The 13,359-nt window shown below is 37.9% G+C and overlaps 1 pseudogene; it reads left to right on the forward strand.

The window, feature by feature from the left end:
- Positions 1-231: 231 nt before the first annotated feature.
- On the forward strand, positions 232-393 carry LOC134386639 (U2 spliceosomal RNA; annotated as a pseudogene).
- The last annotated feature ends 12,966 nt before the right edge of the window (positions 394-13,359 follow it).

Genomic DNA, 13,359 nt, shown 5'->3' on the forward strand with positions numbered 1-13,359 from the left:
TTTCAGGGAGTGAATGACTTATTACAGAAGGTGGTGGCAGTGGTCTAAATGCTAACATCACAAGAACCCCTGTCTCATGAATCACAAGACAACAGGTGAGTGATACTATTAACTTATCTTTCTAAAGACGTTTCCTTGAAGTTATTTTCAGTAACAGAGGCTTTCTTTATAATCCCAGAGAGCTAGAGCTCTGATTTGCTGTAGACACCTAATTCTTTGCTGACGTGGCGCATCGCTTCTCGGCCTTTTGGCTAAGATCAAGTGTAGTATCTTTGCTGACGTGGCTTTCCTCTATGTAAGTCATCCCCATTAATAAATTTCTCTCATTGCCAAGTGGACCCGGTCACTTCCTTCTTCAGTCTCAAAGTACCTTCTCAATGTGGAGGGCATTATACTCTAACCCCCTCCTTGCACATACACAAATAGTATTTATTTGGATTTACATACATTATTCTACTGAATATTGTTTTAATCCTTCATTTTTTCTCAGACTATCTACTGGATTATTTTTCTCTTTATTCACATCCTTTAGAAGTTTCTTTTTGGGGGACTCTTGGTAGTAAACTCAGTTCTTGTTTATATGTGAATGGCTTTTTCACTCTTGCTTGAAAGACAGTTTCATTGGATACAAAATTCAAGGATGACAGTTATTTTCCCTCAACATTGTGGAGATATTATTCCGCGTCTTCTTGCTTCCCTGATTGCTGTTGAGGAGACTGATATCATTTTCATTTATTCTTTCTTTACGGCCGATTCTAAAATCTTCTCTGTTCTTCATGTTCTGCAGTTTCACTGCTTATATCTAAGCATTGATTTCTTTTTTTCATTTTTGAAATACAATATGTTTTTTTTTTAACTTGTCTTTTTTGAGATACAATTTGGAATTCTTTTTATTTTTCCTTCTTGAGATACAATGTGCTTCCCATTCTCCTTAAGTGATTGGATTCCCCTTACTGATATAAGTATGAGGCTCAATTCTGGCCAGGTAGACACAGTGCAGTTTTAAAGTGATGGGAGCTGCTGGTAAAAGCTTGGTAGCTGATAAAAAGAAATAAACTGGATATCTGCTTCTGGCATTATGGCTGACCTAGGGAGAGCTTTCTACACAAATGGCCAGGTACTAGACGAAATATATGGAGAAATGAAACTGTAAATTTCTTAGGGTAGTAGATTTATGGGTTAAGTGGCTTTTTCCTTTAATTTTAACTTGTTCATGTGTTGATTTTTTTGTTTTTGTTTTTAAATTGCTTCATATTCTGAGACCGTTGAAGCCAATTATCTAGATAGGGCCAAGACAGTAGATGTCTATAATATTGATTTATTTATTCTGAGGACTCTGAAAAATGCTTTGTTAGGTCTTAGAACTCAGCAGTACGCTCAAGAAAACATTTTTTTCCTGGTATATTTATAGATTTTTAAAATTTCTGTTTGTCATATTCCTCACTAGGCTTCCGGTAAAAGGAAACAGGTAACAATCAGCTCTGAAGCACATTTCAGAGACCAATTTTAACCAATAAATCTTGTTTAATATATCCTAGTGATGTAAAAAATGTCTAATGGCCAAAACTGAGGAATTAGAGATAAAAGTAGACTTAACCCAAGCTTTGTAAATGGGGGTCTCTTATTTTCTGCTACTCATGGTCCTAAGTATTCTGGAATTGGAAGAAATCTTAGAGTTCATTTAATATTCGTTTATTTAATCTTTTGTTGAGGAAACTGAGTTGCAAAGAAGTTAATTAACCTGCCTGTGTTCACACCATTGGTGGCTGACCTAGGACCGCCAAAGCCCTCTTATCTCCAATTTTACAACTCTACAGGAATAGCGACAGAGGGACAATAGGGCCGGATCCATATTTCACTTGTACTGAGCATATCTCATTATCTATTACCAGTTTTGTCATGTTTCTTCTATGTCCTCACTTTCTCTATACCTTAGGAACACGACATTTTCCTTTCACTGTGGACAGTGTACACTGCTAGCTATCCAGAACACAGTAATTGTGTTATTTTTAACTTGAAAATATCTGATGTCAGAACCATACCTATGGGTAAACATTATTAACAAAGGAATGGCCAAGTAAATTTTAAAATGTTGAGGAAGTACTCTGTTGATAATTAATGTCATACTAATTATAAACTCAAACTAGACTCACAAACCTCAAGGTAAGCCATACTTATTAGAGAGTTGGGCAACCTTTTCTGGCCTTGAACTTTGCAGAAGTCACCTAAGTTCTTTTTGCTCTGCAGTGGAGCTTAGCCTGTATGTCTAGTGGTAATGATTAAGTCTATAGGGCAGAGCCTTAGATGGGAGGCAGGCAGGAGAGTTTCAAAGCACAGGCTTTGAAATCAAATGAAGCTGGGTTCAAACCCTGACTTGGGCACTTAGTAGCTGTGTGACTTTTAGCAAATAAAGCAGCCTCTCTGAGGCCTCGGTTTACTTACCTGCAAAATTATGGTAGAAATATGGATAGCAGAGGATGGTATGAGGACTCAGTGAGGATAACATATACACTGTCCTTTGCATAACCAAAAAAAGCTAGTACTTGTTTCTTCCTCATCCCTTTCCTTGAGTCACTTCTGACTTCAGACAGACATACCTGCTCCTAAAATATTTGGGGAGAATTGTTTAAGTGCTTGAGTATCCTGCCTTCATAAATACACTGTATACTCTACTCTTTCAACTACTAAGAATAATAAGGGTCCTTTGTCATTAGAGCAGAGTTATCCTATCTTCAGGATTTGTGAATGACTCCTATAACGTTTGCCATATTCACAAAGACCAACAATATCAATTACTTAGTATATTTTATACTTAGCTAAAGATTCAACATCTGTGAAACTTGATGTTCTAATTATACACACACACACATGAACATATAAATCTCATAATATGTATTAAAAACAAATAAATGCTATTACATGCTTGTGATTCACCTAAAATCATCTCATATGCCACGCTGGTATGCATGATACACATAAATCCAGGAGTCAAAAACTACTCTAAGTATTTTAAGCAGAAAGGGATTTAACACAGGGAATTAGGTATTTACAAGCCACTGGAAGTGCTGGTAGGCTAAAATTGGGGTTGGGCCTCTAGGATTGATTCCCATAAGTCTGTAGAACTGACCTTCCAAGGAAGCTCCAAACTCTGAGATTATCACTGGAACTACTGAATTCAGGAGTACACTGCTGTAGCTGCAATCTAGGGATCCAGAATCTGCCACTGCTACTGTCAACACCACACCTGCTCCCAAAACCCACAAAACTTGTGAATGGGCACTGTATATAGAGTGCAGCCTCAAATTGTGTAGCAATTCCCTCTCAATATCTGGGAAGCTGAGGAACAGACACGGGAATGAAAGCTTCTTTAGAGAAACCTTGCAACTCCATAACCTTTGCTTACCAGCAGAAAACAGCCAAAAAGGCAGAAAGATGGCCCCCATCTCATGAACACCTTTCAAATTTCACACAATTCTATACAAATGGTGGAAATGAATTTACAATGGGAACCTTAGCAACAAGGGAGTCTGGAAAATATGATTTTTAGCTTTCCAGCCTCTGAAATAGAAGAAGGCACACTGAAAAGACGTTTGAGTCAAGGAGTCTAAGATATGCACTGCAGATCACAGGGAATATATCTTTTTCAGGGTGCTAGAGCTTGCAAGGAAAAGACAAGAGAGCAAGGTTTTGATGTTTCCCTGACCTCACTCTTCTTTGTCCAGTCATCATTATCCCAGATGCTTCATATGCCAAGTCAGACTGGGGATAGCTCCTTTGCTTCTTTTTTAACATTCTTTATCAAATCTCTCATTGTGCTTGAGACCAATGTGAGCAGGAATCAACCAGAAGCTCTTTCTGTTTTTAGATTGTACCTGGTCAGCTTTGATGAGCTTCATTGTCCTTGCCTCAGGTGCTAGTGATAGGAGAGAACCTTATTATCTTTAATACATTAGCTAAGGAGGAGGGACAGTTGACATTCTGAATGGCAATCCCACAGAAAATTGAACCACACAAAGAAGTCAGTCTTCAGAGACTAGATCTCACCAGTCTTGAGAGACTAGATCCTTAGGTTATCTAACTAATGCAGCAATTTCCCCTGACTCCTGCTCTGGCTCTGCTCTAGAATATGGAGATTGGTTCAGTCAACTGGACACAAGACTGTCTTGCCAACAGTGAATACTGTATTTCAAACTCTTTGTTAAGTGTTATAAGCTGCCACTTGTTTGAGTGACAAAGAATTGGGACATATTTCTGTTTCAGCAAAAAATGGGAGGACTGATATTTTGTCTTGAGTGACAGAAATGGGGGAGAAATCAATTTAAATGGTCTAGGAGGAACACCACATGCTAGAGAAGGGAATTAATCACTCAGTACCAGGCCAGAGACAGGAGTGGAGAGGATGTGATATACTTGTTAGGTAAAGTAGCTCTGCAATCAGCCTTCTGGAGTCTGAATCCTGGTGCTACCACTTAAGGTCACTCAGTAACCTTAATTAAGTCAGTAACCTTAAGTATGGTACTTCATCTTGCTAAGCCTCGGTTTTCTCATCTGTAAAATGGACAGCATAATATTAACATCCTCATAGGGTTGTTATTGGAATTACCAGTGGCTGGCATATAGAAAGTGTGCAATAAATATTGAAGGACTTCCTGCTATGGTGGAGTACAAAAACTGACAAATTATCTCTCCAAAAAACAATTATAAAACTGGACAAAATTGTCAAAAAGTATAATTTTAAGGTTCTACAAATCAACTAAAGGCAAACAACAAATTGGGGAGCATATATCCCCACACACAAAAATGCCAGACTCTGGGTAAGAACAGTGGTGGCATTCTTGCGTGTTCTTTCCTAGGATGCCTCTAACCTCCACCCCAGCTTGGTCAGCAAAGTAGTTTCACCAGGGTGGAGCTCGCCTTGAAAGCCAGTAGCAGACAAGGTGGATGACTTGGCTTGGAGTGGAGGGCAGGAGATTTATGTCCAGCAGTGAACAGTAAAAGGCTTCAGTTTTCCTAGCCTGAGGCAGCAGTCCCACTTGAGGTGAGCAGCAAACCAGAGGACTACTTAGAAATTTAAAAAGAAGCTTCCAGAAATGAGATAGCCATGGAGGGCTTAGATAAGCTCTCATCCCTGGATGTCTGGGTACCTGTATACATGCAGTTGAGACCTGAGAGAAAGTAAAAGCCAGGGCAGACTTGAAAACTTCCCATATTTGGCATGTACTTCCCCAACCAAACATAAATCTATAGCAAAGAATAGATGGCTTAGAACCTTATAGGCTCAAGGTGTTCCAGCATAATCCCTGATCAATCATTGGCTGATCACTCAGATATGAGACATACAGTGATGCTTACGAAGTCAGACAACAAAGGAAAATAAGAGTTTTTAAAAAACTAAAACCCAGCAGAGACATCAGCAGCCATACTTGAAGGGGTGATCCTGTATGTAGGAAATCCTAAACAATCAACAACAACAACAAATGACTGGACCTAAAAAAGTTTGGCTAGGTTGCAGAAATATAAAAATTAGGGCCGGCCCGTGGCTCACTCGGTAGAGTGCGGTGCTAATAACACCAAGGCCCCGGGTTCGGATCCCATATACGGATGGCCGGTTCGCTCACTGGCTGAGTGTGGTGCTGACAGAAATATAAAAATTAATCGTACATCTATATACCAGTTATGACCAATGTGAAAATAAAACTAAAAAAAGCTTAATTTGCAATAACATCAAAAGGAATAAAATACTTAAGAAGCGTAAGGCTTATACGTTGAAAATTACAGGGGGCCAGCCCATGGCTCACTTGGGAGAGCGTGGTGCTGATAACACCAAGTCAAGAGTTAAGATCCCCTTAACGGTCATCGTTAAAAAAAAAAAAAAGAAGAAGAAGAAAAGAAAATTACAAACTATTACTTAAAGAATTTTTCAAAGATCTAAATTCATGGCTAGAGAGATTCAATATTGTTAAGATGGCAATTCTCCCAAATTTAATACAGGTTCAACTCAATCCCTATTAAAACCCCAAAAGGCTTTTTTCAGAGGGTAGAAATTAGCAAGCTGATCCCCAAATTTACATGGAAATGCAAAGGATCTATAATAGCCAAAAAATTTTTAAAAAGCAAAACAAAGTTGAAGAATTTACATTACCTGATTTCAAAATTTATTATAAAGTCACAGTAACCAAGATGAACAGTAATCAAGATCGACAAATAGCTCAGTGGAACAGAATTAAGAGTCTAGAAATAAATCATTACATTCATAATCAACAGATTTTTGACAAAGTGCAATGGCCACTGAGAAAATATATTCTTTGCAACAAATGGTGCTGGGACAATTGGATACACATATGCAAAAAATGAACTTAAACCCTTCACACCAGACACAAAAAAATAACTAAAAATGCTTCACAGACCTAAATGTAAGAGCTAAAACACTAAAACTTCTTAAAGAAAACACAGGAGAAAGTCTTTGTAAACTTGCATTAGGCAAAGATTTCTTAGACAATCCATAAAAGAAAAACTTGATAGTACTGGCCAGTTAGCTGAGTTGGTTAGATCGTGGTGCTTAAAAAAGGGCCAGAGTATGATCCTTGCACCAGCCAGCTGCCAAAAAAAATCAAAAAAACAAAAAACAAAAGAAAAACTTGATAAATTGAATTTCATCAAAATTAAAAACTTCTGTTCTTCAAAAAACACTGTGTAGAAAATTAAAATAAAGGACCAGGCCAGGAGAAAATATGTGCAAATCATATATCTGACAAGGATCTAGAATCCAGAATATGTAAAAAAAAGAAAGAAAGAAAGAAAGAAAACACACACTTTACAATGCAAATAATAAAATTTTAAAAACTCATTAAAAAATGGACAAAATATTTGAATAGACATTTCACCATGAAAAGATGCTCAGCATGATTAGTCATCAGGGAAATGCAAATTAAATGTACAGCAAGTTACCACTACATACCCACTCTAAAGGGTCTAGTCAAAAAGACTGACAATAGCAGGTGTTGGCAAAGATGATGAGAAACTGTGACTCTCATACATTGCTAGTGGGAATGTAATGTAAAATAGTACAGCCACTTTGGTAGTGTCTAAAAGGTTAAACATAGAGTTACTATTCAACCTATTCCACTTCTAGGTATCTACCTAGGAAAAATGAAAACATCTGTCCACATATAGACTTATACACAAATGTTCATAGTACTGTTATTCATAGTAATTGAATAACCGAATTTCTATCAACAGTGAATAAATAACAAAATGTGATATACTTGTGCAATGAAATACTGTTCAGCAATAAAACAGAATAGACGTCTGATACATGCTCGAACATGAATGAACCTCAGAAACATGCTTAGCAAAAGAAACCAGACAAGAAAGACTACATACTGCATGATTCCATGTATAAGAAATGTCCAGAATAGGCAAATCTACAGAGATGGAAAGCATCAGTAGTTGGCTGGGCTGGGAGAGAAGACTGATTGAAAAAGAGCAAGAAGGAACTTTTGGGGGTGATGGAAATGTTTTAGAACTGGATCACAGTGATGATAGTGTAAGTGTGTACCTCTACTAGAAAGCATTGAACTGTACACTTGAAATGAGTAAATTTTACGGTATGTCAATTGTACCACTCAATAAGCTGTTAAAAAGTGTTGCAATTATCTAAGATAATACTTTTGAATAGAAACTAACCAAACATTCAACAGAACAAAAATTTATTTCAGCCTCTAACCACAGCTTTAAGCATGTTCAGCTGCTTAACAATGAGTGTCTATTAGTTATCAGAATCATCATAAGGTGGTTTGTAAACAGTCCATCCCAAATTTTCATTATTTTCAGAAGAATAATACTTATGAAAAGAATATGCTATTGCTGGTGAATCAGAAATGATATCTTTATTTATGAAGGACAACTTATTCATTCATTGATTTTGTTTCTATACTTACAAACATACCCAGATGGAATCTAAACTGCTTAGGATTCTAAACAAGGAAACTGGAACCCAAAGGTCACACCATTCTTTAGTGGTAGAGACAGGACTGGAATCAAGGTCCTCTAAATAAGTCTGTAATATTCACCAGCACACCAAATTGCATCCTTCTTTTTCCTCTGAAGATGCACTGAACCATATCCTCCTCAGTACTTTGGGGGTATCTCAATATCAATGAAAATAAATTACTAAGGAAAATCACAGAATCATAATAGCAACAATTAGTATTTTTTTGTGTGTGTAGTTGGCTGGTACAGGGATCGAACCTTGGACCTTGGTTTTATCAGCACCATGTCCTAACCAACTGAACCAACCAGCCAGCCTCCACACAATTATTAAAACAAAAAGGTGTCTTGGAGGTTAGACGCTCTCTGCCCTTCTCCATCCAGCAGAAGTTCTTCCTATCACATCCCTAACGTATATTCATCAAGTCTTTGAAAAGTTCTGGCATGGTGTGACAGACACTTGTAGTTCCCTGCCAAATAGCCTTGACACTACCCTGTTCCTTTGTGGCAGAGCCCACCTCATTCCTTGGAGTTTGAAAATGCTACATATTTACTTTCTCAGCCTCTCTTCAGCTAGTGCATGATCATGTAATTAAATTCAGGCCAATAGTACACAAAAATAATTCTTCAGAAGGGTGGGGCTATTGGGAAAACTTCTTTCATACTTGAGAGAGAGTGAAATCAAGAGAAAATATCATTTTCCTTCTTGCCTTTGACCTTGTGTGAGGACATGATTCTTAGACTTTCTGCAGGCATCTTACAACCATTTTGGATGACACCTTCTGCAGAGGATTGAATTGTGTCCCCCCAAAGTTCAGTGTGTTGGAGGTTTGGTTTCCACCACGACAGTGTTAAGAGGGTGGGAAATACTACTAAGGTAATTGAAAGGTGAGGGCTTGAAGAGGTGATTAGATTGTGAGGACCCTACCATAGACAATGGTTTAACAGTGGCCATTGGTGTGGCTTTAGGGATTTAAAAGGAGAATGCATGAGGAGCTCTCTTCCCTCTGCTCTGGCCACATAAGACCCCTGCATGACTGTCACCACCAACAAGGCCTTTACCAGATGTGTTCCCCGGACATTGGACTTCCCAGCCTCTGAAACTGTAAGCAATAAATATTGTCTCTTTACAAATTACCCAGTTCCAGGTATTTTGTTACAAGTAACAGAAACAGACTAATACACATTCAACATCATGAAGACAGTGGACTGGAAAGATGGAAAGACCCCCAAACCCTTGAAAAGGTCATTGAGCCATGGAAACAACTCTAGAACCACCAACCTTCAGGCATTTAGTCTAGGGAGTGCTTTAAGTCACTCTTAGCGGGGTATTCTGCCCTTTGTCTAGGTAGCATAATACGGTATAGTGGTCAAGAGTACAGACTGTCTGTGGTCAAATTTCAGTTCTCATAGGCAAGGGACTTAATCTTCCTGACCTTCATTTCTAAATGGGAAGAATAGTCACCTACTTCACAGGTTGTTATGATGATTAAAAGAGTTAATACATGTAAAACACATAAAACTTGTGCCTGGCACACGTAAGCACTCAATTAAGTGTTAACTATGATTCTTGCTGCTAAAAGCATGCTCATTGATACACATGGAGAAGTCACATAAATGTTGATCTGCTCCAATTATTAACTGCTTATATAAACTAGTATTTTCCTCTTCTATCTGTTTGTCCTATACTCTTAAGCAACCATAATGATTACTTTCTCCTTCATTGAATTTTTGAGCCTAGTATCATGTAATTCCCCTCCTCTTCAAGAAAAACCTTTCATTTCTCCACATCATATATTCTCAGTTTCTTCAATAATTTTTATTCATTTTTTTGGGTTCTCCTTCTCTGAAAGATCTGCAATACATCAGTGTCTCTTTTGAAGTGTGGTCAATAGAATTGTCAGCTGAAAAATTTTTATTGAGTATTTATTATAGCCAGTCACTGGGTATCATATTCCAGTTATATTCTGGTCAATTCAGTGGGTGAAATTTCTTTCCCTGATTAGACAATGAATATTTTATTAGTCTAGCCAAAAGACAGCAAATATCTGGTTATCCTTGACATTTCACTTTCCCATACTCATGGCAGATACCACTAATCAATCACAGCATTTTTTTTTCACTGCACTCAGGAACCTTCTCAAGGCAGTACTACAGGAACCCACTATGATTAAACTTAAATTACATTTCTTACTCCTGGTATAGATGAAGACTGCATTAGCTTTATATTAAAATTGTGACACCTAAAATATTTGAATCTTCTTGTGTACTGCTCACAAAGACAGGTCTACCTCATTAATACATGTTTAATTAATTTTTTAAATGTTTTTCCTTCTCATCTTTGTGTATTTAGCTTTAAATGGTTATAATCAAACTGTTGTGACTTGTTTTTCACTTGTATTTTTCCATACTATTATGCACTTTTGTAACCATAGAACGAAGAAAAAAGTTAATGTAAAGATCAACTGTACTATAATTGACATGCAGAGCTTTACACATATCCCTATTAAATTTTTAATAGTTTTATTGAGATACATTAACCCATTTAAAGTTTTTAATATAAGGGTATTTCAAAAAGTTCATGGAAAGAATCGTATTATCTTTTAATTCTATTTTTCTTTTTTGGAAGGCATCTGGTGGGTACGGGGATCTGAACCCTTGACCCTGGTGTTGTCAACATTGCACTTAATTTTTTTTCCATGAAGTTTTTGAAGTACCCTAGTATATTCAAAGGGTTGTGCAGCCATCACCCAAATCCCTATTAAATTTCATCATTTTATTTTTAACTCATTTTTCTAAATCCCATAATTCTGCCATTTAGATTCCTTATTCTCCCTTGCATACATGCACTCTCTATATTTCTGCTCTAATAAAATGGCACAAGGGCTAAAACCATTGCCAGATGGCTACAGGTTAAGGTAACCCAATTCAGCAGCACTTTTTAAAAGACAGAATCCAGTAAATAAGGTATCAAACCGCCTCAACTGTAATATCAGCAATGCCAACCCTGGCAGCATGAGGAATATAATGAGAACAAGGTTTTGCTTGTCTATCCAGCTAGTAACCCTAAAAGAAAAGAAAATAAGTGATGGCTGGCATAACTTGTTCTAAATGCATCCATCCTACATTCTCTAAGAGCAGCAAATGATAAGTCCTCGAATTTGGCTAATGACTGATATAAAATCTCCCAGCCTCCAGTTTCAGCAATACATTCCCACTTGCCTCTCCCCGCCCCCTTTTTAAAAGATCAGGCTAAGGTTTATGTCCAGTGTCTGGCATATCTTTGTAAGGAGGGAGTTGTTTTATTCACTGCTCTGATGCTTCTGGACACATAGCAGGCCCACAATGTGAGGGTACTTCAAAAAGTTTGTGGAAATATTTGCACAATCTTTTAATTCTGTTTTCCACAAGCTTTCTGAAGTACCCTTGTGTGTGTGTGTGCACACATTCATTGAGTGAATGAACGAATGCCTTCAACAAAGATTTCTGATGGTGATTTCACGACTGCTTTTACTATTTTGGCAATAACTGTCAACTGCTAACTCCTGCCTGTCATCATTCCTTACCTTAAATGTCACTTCCCTCAGGAAGCATTCCTGATCCCCTTCACTAAGTTAAGTGCTCCTGATCTCTGCTCCCTTGCTCCCTTTCATACTCTCATTACTGATAAAAGCTGCATGAAAAAAGTTTCCATGTTTATTGACATGTTCACCTTTGTATCCCCAATTTCAAGCTCGATGCCCAGCACAAGTGCTTAGTCAATATCTGTTGAATGAATGAATAAGTGAAGTAAATTGATAATGTAACTATTTCTAAAGGGAATAACTTCTACACCCTAACCAGGTGTTCTTATACTATCAACCTGTTTTGACCTTCACGCCTTCTTTTTTTTCCTTTAATGACTTTATTGAGGTATAATTTACATACTATAAAATTTACCCATTATGTTCTTATTAATGTTTTCTTCTCTGTCACTTTGTTTGTGAAGGTCAGTCTTCTGATGGTAAAAATGGAAAGAAAACAGAAGCAGAATGTTGAGGAATCTTGGACAGAGAATGGGCTCTTAGAGCTCAATTTACCAAGGTTTACTTCCCAGTTTTACTTTTCAATTGTGACCTTAAGCAAATTAACTTCTGTAAGCTTTGGATGTGGATCTGCAAAACTGCACTAAGGGTTTCTTCATTGGGTCCTCCAAGGATTAAATGAGATGACACATGCAAAGAATCCACTGCAGAGGCACTAACTCAAAAAATGTATATTCCTTCCCTTTCCTCTGTCGTCTGTTAACCTTGAATCTCCTAAACAGTAGGTCTATTCTTTCACCATCACCATTATTTGTTCTGAGCCTATTTTTAAAAACACCCAATCTTCCGGCTTCCTTAATATTTCTGCAAGCCCCACTTCATTCTGTGGTGTAGCTTTCCTGGCACAATTCTTACAGATTTTGGTCCCTCTTTTTATTTATTGTTCAGCATATGCATTTTCTCTTCACCTTTTGAATATGCTGGTAAAAAGAAACAGAAAAAAACAACAAAAAAACACCCACCTGAGAGCACTGGAGAACAGTGGTTTCCTTAGTTGCCATTCCCTTCTCTCTTTATTGGGAGTATTCTATTGTGAACTCAGAATTTCATTTTTCAAAGCCTCCCGTTCTTTTAAAATGCTTTTCCATTTATAGCCTCTCTTTTCACAATCATACCCATCTTTTCCTTGGATCTGTTTCCTAAAGTCTCCAACGGCCTGCCTTCTCTGTCTTGTATTATAGTCACATCCCCCAGGTTTCTACCGTTCCCCCATGACCAATCAATTCTTCCCTGGGAGTCACATTACATCAGCATTACTAATGCAATATCTATTATACACTAGATTATGTTTTGCTATAGGCAGTCAATTAAAAACGAACCTCGGTACTGGTTTGATTTAACATGGAGGATGAATCGTTCAGTGAAATGCAAGCTGCTGCGAGATGTGGGGGACATATATTTATATTCATATTAAATATATACCTGTTGAATTTGTGCTTTTTCTTAATGCTTCTCTGACCCCGAGCTTACGGGTGATTGGAATGGTAGAAAGGATGGGTTTCCAGAAACTTCGCCAAAAATTAAAGACTCCATCAAAAGGACTGCTCCATATACTCAAGGAACATCCACCAACAAAACCCATCTCCACAACCACCAGATTATCTCATCCGCGAGTGAGACTGCAAGGTTTGGGGGCCCGGCCGTACCACTCGGCGCTGCGTAAGGGGGCTGCGTGCCCATCTGGCTGCGACTGGCCGTTTCCCCCTCGCTTGGTTTTGCCCCTGCTCCCCCTGCGCAGGCATCCACAGTGCGTCAGGCCGGCGCTTTATATTGGCCGCCTGGGCGG

The sequence above is a fragment of the Cynocephalus volans genome, chromosome 9 (assembly GCF_027409185.1).
Source record: "Cynocephalus volans isolate mCynVol1 chromosome 9, mCynVol1.pri, whole genome shotgun sequence".
NCBI lineage: Eukaryota > Metazoa > Chordata > Mammalia > Dermoptera > Cynocephalidae > Cynocephalus > Cynocephalus volans.